The sequence below is a fragment of the Hipposideros armiger genome, unplaced genomic scaffold, assembly GCF_001890085.2.
Source record: "Hipposideros armiger isolate ML-2016 unplaced genomic scaffold, ASM189008v1 scaffold_3, whole genome shotgun sequence".
Taxonomy (NCBI): Eukaryota; Metazoa; Chordata; class Mammalia; order Chiroptera; family Hipposideridae; genus Hipposideros; species Hipposideros armiger.
The window spans coordinates 7,776,388-7,792,118 of NW_017731353.1; the positions used below are offsets into that span (position 1 = coordinate 7,776,388).

Here is a 15,731-nt window from a genome sequence, read left to right on the forward strand (position 1 = left end):
AGGTGGGGGGCCAGGGGGTGTCTCTGTTGGCAGCTGTTCAGAGTCCGGGTGCAGCTTCGTGCAAGGAGTCCTTGGAAGAAGCGGGGTTATACCTGTTTAGGGGGCGTTTGAGCAACACGCTGTTCCCAGGCCAGTCCCCACCTGACCGCTGCTGGGGTCTCCGTCAGCTGTTACTTCTGTGACTCACGGGAACTGTCCTGGGACTGTCACCGAGATCCAGCCGCTGGAGCTGCCCCTGACCCAGGCAGGCACCCCACGTACACAAGGCCCCTTGTGGGAGGGACAACCGAGCTGAGACCCCCCCTCCGCGTGGGAGCCGCTGGGACTTGCTGCCGTCGCTCCAGCAGCAGGACATGCAACAGACGCGTGTTCTCTGCTGACACCAGCAGGGTCAAGGGGAGGTCTCGGAGGCACAGGGTGGGTCCTGGGCCCCCAGGGTATGCAGTCAGGTGTCTGGTTGGAAGGGGTCTGGGGGCTTCGCCTGTCATCAGAGGCAGAGAAGGGAGGCCCCGCCTTCTCGAGGGCCTGTGGGGTGACCCCACTTTGGCACACTGCTCTCCCTTGCCTGGTGTTTTCTCACTCACTGTGTGTGTGACTGGAGCCGGGTTTATCGGGCAGGAAGGGGCTCTGAGGAGGTGTCTGGGGGTCTCTTGGCCCAGTTTTAAAGATGAATTTGTTAAATCCTTAGCAGTGAAATCGCACACTACTGGGTGAACCAAATCGGAGTGGAAGTGTGATAAACAGAAGTCCATCTGTGGGGGAAGTAGGACACCTGCTTCGTTCTCGTGGATTTCAGACGGAACCGCTGACGTAATTCCAGTGGCTCCGTGAGGGCTGGACCCCCAGCCAAGCCACGACAGCAGCATATCGGATTCCTTCGTCATACCAGGATCTGGCTTTCATCCAGTGCAGCTGGGACACTTCGGCGACGGTTCACTCGCGGGAGCTTTGGGCCAGAGGTTTGTCATTGTAAGGCTGGCCTGGGTCCAAATGCCCATGGTCACTGAAAACACCAGTGGGGACATGCTTCATGGGAGGGGTTTCCAGGTGTGACTGTGTGGCCAGGCGGCAGGACCGATGGTGACAACAGGGAGCTACTGAGTTTCCATGTCCAGCCTGATGATGGGGGAAGAGGCCAGGGACCAATGGCTGCCGTTGGTGGAGGGTGACATTGGACTCTGGTCAGAAGAGGCGCTGGCTCTCAGGGCTCTGGCCCCTGTGGTCCCAGCTTGGCATGAGCCCAGACCACTGGCCCCTGTGTGGGTACCGTCTCTGGGCAGGGAAGGTACCTGGGTCTGGGGGTACCTCTCCCAGCTTGTAAACTGGGGGCAGTTTGGTACGGACAGAACCTGAGCCCCAATTCCTCATCTCTCACACTGGGGCTACCTGTGCCTGACTCACAGTGTGTCTGTGTGGGTCTGACACACAGTGTGTCTATAAAGAGTGGTTACACCCCTTTCCTCTACCTCCAAGTGGGTGTGAGTGGTGCCACACACATGTCAGGGGCTGTTGGGTCACCCTCGCTGACACAGCACTTCATTGTCACAGCCAGGGCCATGCCCGCCCCGCCGGGTAGGTGTTGGGAGGCAGGTGCCTCTGCGGCAGCCCCAGCCCAGCACCCCGCTCTTAGCCCACAGAGCCAAGTGGGTGACAGGTATGCATTTTCATTTTACAGCAGAAACTCATTTCCAGCTTCTTTTCATGTAGAATTGCTTCTGTGGATGGAAATTCACCAGATTCCTGAAGCCACAGATGACTTTTAATATTATGGGACTTCTCCATTTTTCACTAATTTAATTTCTGGGGCCATTAAAGATAGCCTGAAGAAGCGCCATCTGTTGAGTCGATGATAGACTAGAGAAGAAATTTTAGCAGCAAGACTGTAAATTTCCACTTTATCAGGGAGCTTGCTATCTAAAATCAATTTGGTGAAGCATTGAAATGCTTATCAGGAGAATTTCTCAATCAGGGGCCGCTTCTTGTTCCATTTTTCATTTAGATCAATCAGTGCCTGACATTCTCAGCCCGAGAAGGGCCCTGACACGTGGATGCGAGTGCATTTCAAAACTGCAAGAAAAGCTGCCATCAGAAAACAAACTACTTAAGGGATTTCATTATTTTTATTAATATGCCAACGGTCCTGACATCACTTCATTTCAATGACAACCGGGCACATTCCCGCTGGAAGAGCTTTGTCTCCGAGAGCTGGGAGAAGACCCCCCACGCCTCACGTCTGACCACCTAGAAGAACCTGCTGGTCACAAGTCCAGAGACGGGCTGGGAGGCTCTGCCACCTGGCAGCGCCCCCTCCGAGGACTTTTGACCTGAGAGGACCTGAAGTGACTCCCGGCTTTTGTAAATGGCCTTTGTACAGGCAGACACCCTGGGGAGTGTCTCTCCTTCACCGAGGCCATGTCACCAGTTCTCTTCCCCGGGGCCATGGTCCCCACTTCCTGACCAAGAGCCTCTGAAGCCCCCCTGGACTCCACCTTTGCGCCAAGCACGGGAGCCCACCCTCCCCATCACCCACACCCACCGTCCCCAACGCCCTCTGCCTGGGCCCGCCTTGCCCTCTCCTCTTTGTTTACCCAAATCTTTCCTGTCCTTCCCAAGCAGGCTCACCCGCCTCTTCCAGGAAGCCCCCCCCCCGACACCCATCTCTCTCTGTACCCCAAGGTCCATAAAGCTTCTCTGGCTGAGTCCGTGGCTTCAGCTGGGCACACAGTGGGCAGTGAGGCCAGTGTGTCTTCTTTGATGAATGGAACCTGACAATGCAGGCGGCAAGGTCTGGGGGGCTCCCTGGGCAGGTGACGGTGTGCCCTTCCAGCTGCCGCATTCTGAATGCTCGGAAATTGGTTTTCTCTGGATTTCGGGGACAGTGAGGGGGCAGTTACCAATGGAAGTGGAGAGCAGGGGGCTCCATCTGTCTGCTCCCGACTCTCCCCCACCTGTGAAGGTCAAACCCAGCAGGCTTGGCTCGCTGCAGACCACCCTCCCGGGAAGCACAGGCACTCTTTCCTGCCCAGACGTTTCCAAACGCGAAATGCTGCTTTCTGAAATAAATAGCAGGTGTATGAGGCGGCCCCACGCGGCGCTGAGGACGCACCCCACCCATGAGCATGGGCAGCTGCCCTCATCCTGCAAACGTCCCTCCGCCCGCCCCTCATCTCTGGGCTCCTGACTTTCCACCCCACTTTGAAAGGTTAATGTGTGGAGACGGCTCACTCCCTCAACTCTCATTAGCGCTCTTGTCAGCTAACACTTCCATTATCCGCAATCACCTTCATTTCCAGCTAACACCTTCGTTAGCACTTAACGCCTCTGCCAGGCAGCTTGTCCATGGCTGGGAGTGCCAGCGTGCACAGGTGGCATGGCCGCCAGTAAGAGGCAGGGGGGCTTACAGAGGAGGCGCCGGGGCCAGGGCCCTGGCCGGAGCTGGAAGTCCCCATGGGCCCCTTAGAAGTGGTAACCCCAGGCCTCTGTGAGGCTAGTGTGAGTACCAGGACCTGAAGGCAAACCAACTCCCACTTACGGGGCACTCCCTACGGGGACCCCTCCTGTGGCTGTGACATTGGGGATATTTGGGGCCTGCAGGGCTTGGGGCCTCTGTCTAACTCCTCAGCTCTGCCATTGCAGCGGGAAGCCGGAATGTGTGAGCCAGTGGGCGTGGCCATGTGCCAATAAAACTTTATTGACAAAAACAGACCAGCGCCCAGGAGCTGTTGGCCTAGAGCTATTGAGCCCACGGCCAACGGCAACTCCAAGTCTCCGGAAACCTCACAGCTTGGCCACATGGGTGACCTCTGCAGCGATGTTCCCCGGCTTAGAGAGTCCCCCCTCCAGCTCATTTTCGGGCTGTCACCCAAAGAGGCTCAGAAGTAGGCCTGAGGTAGGGCCCTTGAGCTGTGGTCTGATGCTGCTGCTGCAAGCACGTCCTCCTCCAAGCCTAGTCTCCATAACACGCACGGTTCATTCCCCACACCGACAGAGCAGAGCAGACCCCAGCCAGCCCCCGCAGGTGTCTCAGGAGCCAGCAGGCCGGGCCAAGGCCCCGGTGTGGACAGACCAGCAGAGGTCGGCAAGGCCAGGGAGAGCGTGCGGCCTGGGCCTTCCTACCTGACACCGCGCCTGAGAGCAGAGCGGCCCTGGCGTCGGACAAACTCGTCCCCCCCTGCCAGGTACGTTTGGAGTGTCAGGGCCCACTCTGGGCCATGTGCACCGGAGGAGATGGGGCACCTCGGTCACAGATGATGAACTGCCTGTGACACCTGGAGACAGTACACATAAATCTTTCACATCCAAGGGCCTTGGGTTCCTTTTTTCTAAAAAAAAAAAGGTGTTACCCATGAAAGAGTCCACCCCGGGCTGTGACGCTCAAGTGAGCTCCTGGAATAAGCCCCTGCGAGCTCCTGGGGACTGCATGCGTGGGAGCCCAGCTCCCTCAGCCGAGGGGCCCTAAGAGCCTGTGCGGGGCCACAAGGACACCTCAGCCAGTGGCCTCCGGAAGCACATGGCTCCCTGGGCTCCTCCCTGCTCTGCAGTCATCAGTGGTTCCCACTGGCTCCCAGATGTATCCCCCGCCTCACGGTGGCCTGGAATCTACTGCACAGCCAGGCTCCTTCTCCCCACTGTGCACTTGTCCAGGGTCCCCAACCTTTTTCATGTCACACACATAGAAGACGATAAAAGGTATATGTGACACTGGGGTAAATGGAGGAGGCGGCAGAAACTGGGGTGATGACTGGGGGCTCTGTCCCCTGCCCACCACCCCAGACAGATGAGGACACCAAAGTCTTGGTTCTCCCTTACACTTTGGGTGTGGCATTTGGAAAGCACGGGTGGCCACTCACACTGGCCTTTCGGCTCCAGGGACACACGAAGCAAATTTCCTGACACCAGACATTTCGTAGGTGTGTTTCCTCTATTAAAGATGAGGCTCCACTCACCTTACATGCATACGTGTGTGTATGTGTGACACCTTCAGTTAGACGGGCCTTCTTCATCCCTCAGATTTCAGCCCAAGCACCCCCTCTTTAGAGCATTTTCCTGATCCCCCAACTTCTCTGCACTCTCTCAAAGCACTGCTTCCTGTCCCTCAAGGACTTGCCACACGTAGAACTTTAAAATTAATCAAGGAGAGGACGTCCACCTCTGGCCACATAAAGTTACTGATGCCAGAGCAGCTTCCCGCTGCGAACACCTATGAAATTGGACAGAATGGTGAGGGCCATGGTTTCCAGGCTGGAGCACAGGGGGACCGTACCCCTGAGTGGGGAGAAGCGTGCACTGGGAGTCCCACGGTCACTGGCATTCTGCCTGGGGCATTTCCTGGAGCCCCGCACAGTCCCCTAGGACTCTGTTCATGGGGTTCTCTTTTCCTAGATGATGTGGGGTGACTACTGACACAGAGAAGGGTGGTTTTGCTGCATGAGGGAGGCTGGGATTGGAGTTTGGGGGCAGAGTGCAGGAGAGAGGGAACTGCACAGAGAGCGAGCCTTGGAAGCCCACACAGGGCCCTCGGAAAGCCTTGCTGCACATTTGGGGACATAATCCACATGGTCTACAAGGACAGCTGTTGGAGAGATGCGAGCAGAGCTGATGCTCTGGGTGACACTGTGCTCGGACCCCTAGGAGCTCTGACCAGCATGGATGGAGGGACCCCCTGCAATTCCCAGGCATTGGCCAACAGCCCAAAGAGGCTGTGCCTTAGGAGGAGACTAAACCAGCCCTAGAGAAGGACCACTGTAAACCTCCCTAATAAAGCTTACAACCAGGCCTCAAAAATCAAACTGGCCTGCCAGTGAACCAGGGGCTTGTCAGAACAAAACCCAGCACTCTCTCAAGAAAGACGCCAAAATCCAGACTGTCAGCACCAGAGTATCCACAACGTCCAGCACACTGCAAAAATGACTCTGCGTGCAAATAATCAGGAAAATGTGACTATTAAAGGGTGGGGAGAGAAACAGTTAATAGGGACTCACCCTGAAAAGACCCAGATTTGGAACTCACAGCAAAGGCGCTGAAGCAGCTGATATAAATATATGTGAGCGCTCAGAGAGTTATGGTTGTAAATAATGAATAGATGGGAAGTGTCAACGAACAAATGGAACCTATAAGAGAGAATCAAAAGGAACTTCTAGGATTAAAGAGCTTGCTTCTGCAACGTAGCATTCGCTGGGCGGAGTTAACAGCGGTCTGAAAGAGGCTGGAGAGCCGCTGAACAGGAAGTTGGAGCAACAGGAAGTCTGCTGCCTGAAGAACAGACGGGAAAAGTCTTGAAAATCAAATGAACAGAGCCTGCACCACCAGTGGGAAAAGGCCAAGAGCTCTAACACATGTCTCTCTATGAGAGAAAATGGGCCAGAAACAGGAGGTTGAAGGACTCAGGAGCAGAAATTCCCCAGATTTTGTGAAGAACATAAAACTGACAGATTCAAGAATCTCGGCACACTCCAAGCAGAAGAAACACAAAGAAAACGACTCGTCGGCACAAATATGATCAAACCGCTGAGAGCCACAGAGGAAGAGGAACCCTTGCAAGCAGACTGCCCACCGGGGAGCAACACGGACGATATCCAGCTCCCGACCAGAAGTGATGGGGACACAAAGTGTGCAATTAAAAACACTGCCAACCCAGAATTCTATACCTAGTGACAATGCCCTTCAAAGCTGAGCTTGAGGAAAGGTCTTTACAGACTGAGAGACTCCATCACCTGCACCACAAGAAACAGGTAAGAAGGTTCTTTGGGAAGAAGGAATTGATTCTAGGAAGTTCCCATCTGAACCAGGCAGAAGGAGCACGGGGCAGAATAAATATGTAGGTGACCATAAAGGGCATGCACTTTTTCTTCTCTTAAATTTCTGAAAAGACACCATCTGCCTCCTGAGGGGATACACTGAGAAAGATACAACCACCCTCCTGGGGTGCGCCTGCCAGCATGCACGGCCCCGGTGAATCAACTAGCACATGGACGGCGCACCAGTGACAATGATGGTCCCTGATTTTGGTCATTGCACTGTGACTTTGTGAGAGCCTGTCCTCGTTCTTAAAAGATGCATACTGATGTATTGAGGGCAAAGGGCTCCAACTTATCCTCAAATAGTTCTGAAAAATAGGGCATATCCGTGCGTGTGTGTGTGCGCACGCGCATGTGTGCGTGTGTGCGTGTGTGTATGTGTGTGTGGCGTGCATGGGGGGGGGAGTGGAAGCACCGTGGTGTGCGGGAGCACCTTGTCTGTTCATGCAATTGTCTAACTATAAACTTAAAAGATTTTTAATGTGATCGTTTCAATCAAAGCTAATGATGAAGTTGTTTAATTTGCTTCTCCACTATGCAGTGAGTTCTGGGAAGCAGGGACCCAGCCCAGGGCGGCTTCTCGTCTGTCACAGGGCCTGCATTTGTTGGAGAAATGAGTTCGGTGCTGAGGAAGTTGCCTCACATTCCAGGTGGACCCTGGGAGCCTGGAGGCCTGGTCCCAATTCAGCTGCCCAGCGTCCAAGAGACCCTGCGCCTCTCACTGTGTCCCCCACTCCACTCCTCTATCTCCATCAGCCTCTGTCTGTCTCTCTGTCTCTGTCTGTCCATCTCTCTCTCTCTGTCTCTCTCTGTCTAGAAGACACGCTGCCATCTTGGGGACAGGACACATGACAGGCAGCAGTTGTCATGCACCTTTTTGGAAGACTATCAAAGCATAAGTGAGCCATCAGCAGACTTCTGGCCTCAAAGTTCTAAGTGAGGACAGCTTTACTCCTCGGGACACCAGGTGATCTCAGGGCTGAGCCAGGATGTCACTGCTCCAGGGACATGTATAAGCTGCCCCCAGAGTGTCCCCAGTACTGGCCAGGGGGTTAATCATCACCACGTGCTGCTGACTGGCTTGCGTGCCTGGTGTCTCCAGCGTGGCCGGGAGCCCTCTGGGGGAAGAGACCCCACCACCCATGTCCCTCACAGCCTCCTCCATCCCAGGGACAGTGTCAGGGCTCAGTGACCAGTGCTGTAAGAAGCCAGAGTGGCAGCCCCTGACTTCCTGGGCTGCACATGTTCTCACTCACGACCCCGCCTTTTGCTCGTGCCTGACTGGAAAGGAGGGTGGCCTGAGCGCCCTAAGGCTTTGCTGTGGACCACCAGGTGCCCCGCAGTATTGCCTGGCTCTCCTGTCTGCAGGGCGTTGGTGCCTTCTCTCGTCACCACCCTGGGGACAACTTGGAGCCAGGCCTGAGGAGCACAGGAAGGGCTCTGCAGCAGGCTGAGTCCTGATAGGAGGGGCTGCAGGGACGGGGTGAGGGGGGCTTGGTTCTGTTCAGCCCTTCCTGAGCCATGCAGCCCTGCAGAGCTCGCCTGCCTGTGGCACTGGGGCCCTTGGAATCCCTCGGGCTGACCTGCTGTGCCCAAGGGCAAGTTCCCACCTCTCCCAACCTCCCTCTCCCGTCCACAAAAGACACTCACCACGGGTGGTGGGAGTCAAAGAAAGGAGAGGACTGCAGTGTCATTAGCGCCTCCGCTGGTCATCGAGTGTGGGCGGGGGCAGGACATCTGTGATCTTCTCAGCAAAACGGTGGTGACACCATCACACGCGAGGAGGAAAGGATGAGTCCCTCCAGCAGGCGAGTGTCCCCGCCCTGCTGCTCTGGCCACCTGTCCGCACCACAACACCTGGCCTGGCCTGCAAGGAGCCAGGCAGAGGGGCTGCAGGCGGCCCTGAGCTTCGGGGTCACGGCGACTTAGTAAAACGTTCTCACCTGTTCTCCTGTCAATGTCTTCACTCCTTGGAGGGAAGGCCCCTGTCCTTGGAATCCCGGCTCCAGGCCATCTGGCTGTTGTCGGCTGCAGGGATCGGGGAGGAGGCGGGTGACAAGCAGCTGGCCCGAGGCTGAGGATCGCTCTGGGTCTCCTCTGACTGGTCTTCCCAGGACTACACGGTGCTAATTATTCTAGAGTTGGCTGGAACCCAGGGAGCTGCAGGCAGTGTGACCCCCCAAACACGACACTGGGAAGATGAATGACTCAGGGAGCATCGCTCTTAAATTCTGCTGGGAGAGAAGATTCCAGAATAAAGCTGGAGTCAGGCCCATTTGAGTCCCATCAGGAGGAAAGTCTCTCCAGGGACCCTCTTGTCAGGAAGAAGGATCGGCCCGATTCCAGGATTCCTATCTGAAGAGGGGTCTATCCCCCCACCCCAACTTGGCAATGGGCAGTGGGCACAGGCCAGTGACAGGTGGGTGGCTCTGGGCAGTGTGGCCCCCTGGCTGGAGACACACCTGCCCGTTGGTCTCTAGTACCTGAGAACTAACCACCCATGACCCCACTGACCTTGCACAGACCCCTCACCCCCAGAAGCCTCATGCCTCCACATTTGAGCGCATGGTCATCAGCACGCATCTGGGAAGGGCATGGACCAGCTTCAAGATCGCCACGCCCTGTACCTGCCTCAGAGCAGAGAGCCAGGCGCCTGCGGGGTCCCTCTCCGCCCTTCCAGCTGTGGGATTGGGTTGCGGGGAACTTCTCTCTGTATGTCACCTGTAAAGGAGAACAGCAAGGTGACACCCACCACGCTGGCTGCTTCTCTGGGAGGCAGAGAGTGCTTAGCCCATAACGAGCACGTGGTAAATGGCAGTCATTTCGAGTCAACACCAGTCATAAAAGTAAATGCAAGAGGCGTGGCACGAGCCTTGGCAGCTTGACCAGGGTGATGCCTGGGCCATCTCCAGGTAAATTGAACTGCTGGAGTCCAGTTGGTACTGAAGACCGAGACAAGCCGGAAGTATCTCATGGGCTGGAGGGATGGGACGTCTCAGCGGCATTTGATGATGTGCTAGAGAAAGCTGCGGAGGGACAGGTGAGCGAAGTGAGGGCATAAAGGAGGCTGCGGACCACGGGAGGGCCAGGTGAGGGCCAGGCCCCATGGGCAGCTCAGGCAGGTGCGGGCAAACGGCGAGCAGGCGGGGTCGTGCCCGCCACAGTGGCTGACCCCCCCGTGAGCCGCCTTCCTGGTGTGCAAGGTCTCGGCCACAGTCTCCGGTCCGGCTCTGGCTGACTCCCACACGCCGCCCAGAGTGGGGAGGGCTCCGTGGCCGTGCAGAAGGGATGCCAGCAGCACACATGTCACTCGTCTGTCACCAAGTCCTCAAAAGCATGCTGGTGAAGACCTACTCTGCGCTGGGCAGGAGACAGCCAGAGGCAAGGCACACACAGCCATCCTTACGACCCGACTGACCGCTGGGCCCAGTGCTCTAGGGGACACCGGCCGTGACGCAGGAGGTTTGAATGGTGCTGAAAGCTGACGGCCAGTAGTGGGTCCCCCGTAACTCCATTAGCCCCACGGGGAGCAGGGTGGGCAAGGCCGACTCCCACGGGGCTGGTGGGACCTGCACCCAGGCGCGCCCACTGATGGCCAGGGGCAGGCGTGACCAGGCCCAGGACCCTGGGTGGTACCAGCTGGGCTCGGGAGCTGTCTTCAGGATGTGGACCCTGGTGGCACACGTCAGCATTGTCCGCTGCTTAGGGAGGCACCCGAGCGGGTCCTAGCCAGTTAATGACTTGATTACAGGAAACAACACCCTGATAAGCCGATGCTGTTTCTCAAGGCTGTGGCTGAGAGTTTTCCTTTTATCTTAATTAGTTCTCCGGTGCAAAAAGCACAGTGAGTGACACTCCTTGGGAGCAGCGAGGACCCCATGATAGCCGCTGTGTTCTCAGAATCAGATGCTCTTTCTGCAGGCTCCATCCCTGTTGGCCATGTTCCTGCCGAGAGAGAGAGAGAGAGAGAGAGAGAGAGAGAGAGAGAGCCGGGGCCCTGAGGAGAGGTGAGACCTGGGCTCTAGGTGTCCTACCCCCACCCCTGGGCCCAGGTGGGCCATGTGCCCTCTCGGCTCCTCCCCGGGGCAGCCTTTTCCCTGGGCCTCAGTTCATCACCCAGAAAATGGGCTCCTTTGGATCCCAGTTTCCAGGAACTGTCGGAGGTGACCAGAGCAGCGCCTGCCTCTCCTGGCCTTGCAGCTTCTGAAGGCCGTGTGGTCTGACAGGGGCCAGGGCTCTGACTGCCCAGCGCCTCCTGGCCAGCTCCTTCAAGCCAGGGCTGCGTGGCCTGGGTGCAAACTCTGGGCACCAAGTCATGCTTTCTAAGAGCCAAATCAGACATTCATGATCTATTGGGTTGTCGAAAAAGTCATGACGCATGTTTGCGACAGATGGCACTAGTTCATTTTTGGAAGTACTAGAGTCATTCGCATCTATGTTATTGCTATGTCACTTGACAGCTGATGGTTCTAGCTTCATTCTAAAAAAAATTGAATGATTTGGTTGAGTTTTGGAAATTTTACAGCAAGTTGAAGATGGAAGACCAAGTTGTGCATTTTTGCCATATTTTACTGTTTTATCTCCATAAAGGGAAGAAGGCACGTCAAGCTTGTGAAAAGTTGCATAAAGTTTATGGTGACAATGCTCTACAAGAACGTCAGTGCCAATGATGGCTCATGAAATTCCGTGCTGGTGATTTTGATCTCAATGACGCTCCTCAGTCAGGGAGGCCCACCGAGGTTGATGACAACAAAATAAAGGCATTGATCGAGTCAAACCCATGTTACACAACACAAGAGATTGCAGAAGCATTGAACATCCATCATTCAAGCATTCATGACCACCTAAAGAAGCTGGGATACGTTAGCAAGCTCGATATTTGGGTTCCGCATGAACTCAAAGAAGTTCATTTGACGGCGCGTATAAACATCTGCAATATGCTCATTAAACGTGAGGAAAACGATCCTTTTTTTGAAGCGACTGATAACTGGTGATGAGAAGTGGACTGTTTACAACAATGTGGTGTGCGCAAACGGTCTTGGTCCCGACGTGATGATTCGCCTCAAACAACATCGAAAGCAAACATTCATCGGAGGAAGGTTATGCTCTCAGTGTGGTGGAATTTTAAAGGTGTGTTTTTCGAGCTTGTACCAAGAAACCAAACAATCAATTCGAATGTGTACTGTCGGCAACTGGACAGTTTGAATGAATCCATCATCCAGAAACATCCAGAGTTTATTAATTGTAAAGGAGTTGTGTTCCATCACGACAACGCGAGACAACACACAAGTTTGATCACCCATCAAAAATGATTGGAGCTTGGATGGGATGTGTTGCCACACCCACCATCCTCGCCTGACCTTGCGCTGTCAGACTTCCACTTGTTTCGCTCTCTTCAAAACTCCTTGCGTGGTACAACGGTCAAGTCAGATGAGGTTATAAATCAGCACCTTGTTCAGTTTTTCACAAATAAAGACAGGTCCTTCTATGAACAAGGAATTACGAAGCTCACTGAAAGATAGCAAAAGGTTATCAAACAAAACAGGCATTCATTAATTAATTGATCTTTGTTCTTTATATAAATACATCACCTTTGAAAAACATAGACAAAGTATGTCATGACTTTCCCGACAACCCAATAGTTCCCAAACATTCAAAATTGTGCATGGAGGGACCCAGTCACCCAGCAGCACTCTCAGGAAATTATCGTAGAACTAAACCAGCCAAGCAAGCAAAGACCTCACAGCAAGGACGGTTGCTGCTGTGCTGTGTATGAGAGGAAATGGAAAACAGCTTGTAGCCCTTTGACAGAGTGGGCGGTCTTGATCTCGAATGTCCATCCATGCTGGTGACTCCCAGCAGGGGGCCAGCAGGAGTGGGGACACAGCGGATGCCAACTGGGCACAAGGTCTGTGCCAAACCGTGTGCTCGACAGAGCTTTGTCTCCCTGAAGCCCAAGACCTGTGCCTTCTGAACGGGAAACGGAGGCTCAGGGGGCTCCCTGCCTCACCCCAGGTCACACCCAGCCTGATTCTTAGCAGTGACTCGGTATAACCAAGAAAGTGACCACAAGGTACAACATTTATGAATGTGGACGGGTGTCCACAGAACTCTAAGTGGAAAACAGCCGTTCACTCGAGTGTAAGCACAGACCCACCCAATTTGTGCAAATTGGCACATCTTTCAGCACAGAAATGGGTCGGGAGCTGGAGTGGGGGCAGGGTTCTTTCTCAGACTTTCTGGGTTTTCTGAACTTTTTTTTTGCGATAACTATGGATCAGTTTTATAACCAGAAGAAAACAATACAGCTATTTTAAGGCTGGAAATTGGCACCTCAGAGAAGGAGAGTGTGGCAGGCTGACATGAGTCACCAAACTTAGCTCCTGGCCCCAAGGGACCCAGAGTAACCAGACAGGCCAAGGACCACCCTGGCCTGGACTGATCAAGCCCTTACCAGGGGCAAGGACCACGGTGCCTCAGGGGAGGGGCCCAGGACGGAGGGGCCTGGGGGGGAACGGGGAGGGTGCCTGTGCCTGACGGCGATGAGACAGCTTTGTCACCAACATATGGGACATCCTTCTGCTCTCCCTGTCTGCTCTGCGCCAACAAAGAGAAATCAGCAGCCCACTCTTTAAAACACACTCACAAATGTAACACCTCTACCAGGGAGGGGTGGGGTGGGTGGGGAGTAAAGACACAGTGTCCCTTTTTGGAATAGCAACATGGGGAAGGCATGCAGACTGGCCTCTAAGGGAAGGCTCTGCCCAGCCGAGCAGTTGTCCTTCAGTTCCAGGCAGCGGCCTTGTTGAACGGCGGGGTCTGCGGCCATGGAAAGGGTCTGCATAAGCCCTCCACATGCCGTCGGGATGCGGCCCAGCAAGGAAATGAAGCACTGAGTTAACCAGCCTGGGTCAGGTGCTGGGGTCTGATGAGCGCTTTCTTCCTGTTTCACAAACACCCATCTCTGCTTCTGAGAAGAGCACACATCCCACCACCCGCCTTCCCGCCATCCCTCAGTGCAAGGTCTCACCCAACAATGAAGTGGGGAACACTTTTGACCTCATGTTTACCTGATGGATGGACAGGGCATGGAAAATGACGCAGGCGCCGCCGATGACGGCCCCAGACTGGCAGGTGAAGGCAGGAAATTAAACCAGCCTCCTTAGGTCATCCATCATTAGAACCTCATTCCCAGCCCCCTGCCCGGGTCAACCATCTCTCCCAGAGCCATCTATCAGCCCAGGTGGGCAGCCTCATCACAAAACAGCATCTCTCTCCAGGAAACCAGAATCAAGCAGATGCCAAAGCCTAGTGCCCGCTCACTCACTCAGAAACGCCCTTAAATGCTGCCCTAAACAAGGATTTAATGGAAGTGTAATAGGTATTTAACATGCTTAAAAGACAGAGCTCTCTTGGAACTAAGTGTCGTTTGAATAATTGCTTTGCTTTCTCAGTATGGCCCCACCCCACAGACAGGCGCTGACCTAGGCTAGGACAATTTTTCGATTGTCTGCTCATTTATGATAAATGCAAGAGGCAGAAACAGATCCCGTGCCCACCAGGTCCCGTTTTACAGTCCGCCTTCTGGGGCCTGGGGTTGAGGTGGAAGACCAGCCTCAGGTGGTGGGGGTCATGTGACCAGTTCTGGCCAATGAGATGGGAGCAGCCTTTCCAGGTGGAGGTGGCCCCTCCTGGCTGTGGGAAGGCCGCGGCTGGGTTACGGCGTGGGAGACAGTCACCCTGGAGAGCGAGCGGCCTGCGCCCAGAGCAGTCCGACTGTGGGAAATGAGCCTGCATGTGACACCCCCGAGGCCAGCGCAGGGTAACACAGCTCAGGTGAGTGACCTCAGGGGTCCCTACTGCGTGCAGGGCTGGGGCCTGGGGGCAGAGAAGAAGACGTGAGTCTTGCCTTGTTGGGCTATAGTGGAGGAGAACCTCAAAGCTTCCAGCTTTTCCACTTTGGAAGCAGGAGACTAGAGTCCAAGGAAGGAAGGTCCCCCTCGGGGAACCAGCAGCAGAACCCCAACTGTCACCTGCTTCATCCAGAACCCCAGTCTCCCAACAGCCCCCAGGGTTTAGGGCAGGTTAGGGGGGTTCTTAGGGGGTGAGGTGGCTCAGATGGAGCCACGGGGGACATGGACCAGCTGGGGTCAGAGGCAAAAAGTCCCTCCCGGCTTCCCTTTCTGGCTATTATCCATGTCGTCTCCCCCTGAAGGCGCCACTGAGGCCGGGACTTCTATGAGCAGCCTTGTCACCGTCACAAACACCCATCGTCTGATGTGCAGTAGATGCTGTGGTAGGCGGGGGAGGGGCCGATGGGGTTTGTCAAGGGTGACACGTCTCCCAGCAAGCACTGATGGACGGCCCGCTATACGCACAGGGCTCGGCGCCCCTGAACACCGAAATTATTCTGAAGCCAGGCTAAAAGGCAAGAGTGACAGACCTTTTATCTGGGGAGGAGGGATGGGGCCTGAGTTTAGGCTTCTACTATTCATAACTTCTCATCTTCTCGGGGTTCCGAAAGCCTCGGCCCATCACGTGCCCAGGGCTGGGAGGGCGTGGAGGGCACGCTGGTCAGACCTCCTCCCACCTTGTGATTCTGTATTTCCGGAAGCAGGGCCCCCGCCAGCTCCCGGGCACCTCTGGAGACAGGTCGCTCGCCTGCTCCAGCGGCAGCCCGGCTGCTTTGGGCCACCTGGAGCGCTCAGTGGTACGTCCCGCTGGGACATCGAAACCCAGGCATCAGGAGGGCGGTGAGTGCCCTGACGGGGTGTAGGGTCCACGAGGGGCTTGTCCGGGCTGCAGTCAGGAAGCGGGGGAGCAGCCTGACCTTGAGGACACTCCCAGTGCGTCCTTCCCAGGCCCAGGGTGGCTTCTCACCTCTTTTCTTGAAGAAACGCGTGTGGGGGACTCAGCGTCCCCACTCTCCCCATG

The 15,731-nt window shown here is 55.4% G+C and overlaps 1 long non-coding RNA gene across 1 annotated transcript; it reads right to left on the bottom strand.

Moving 5' to 3' along the window:
* Positions 1-3,158: 3,158 nt before the first annotated feature.
* Positions 3,159-9,022, bottom strand: LOC109382607 (uncharacterized). The gene is made up of 3 exons (XR_002123949.1): positions 8,741-9,022; positions 8,448-8,541; positions 3,159-4,268 (listed from the first exon to the last, which is right to left on the bottom strand). It is a non-coding gene; the product is annotated as an uncharacterized LOC109382607 (long non-coding RNA).
* Positions 9,023-15,731: the final 6,709 nt, after the last annotated feature.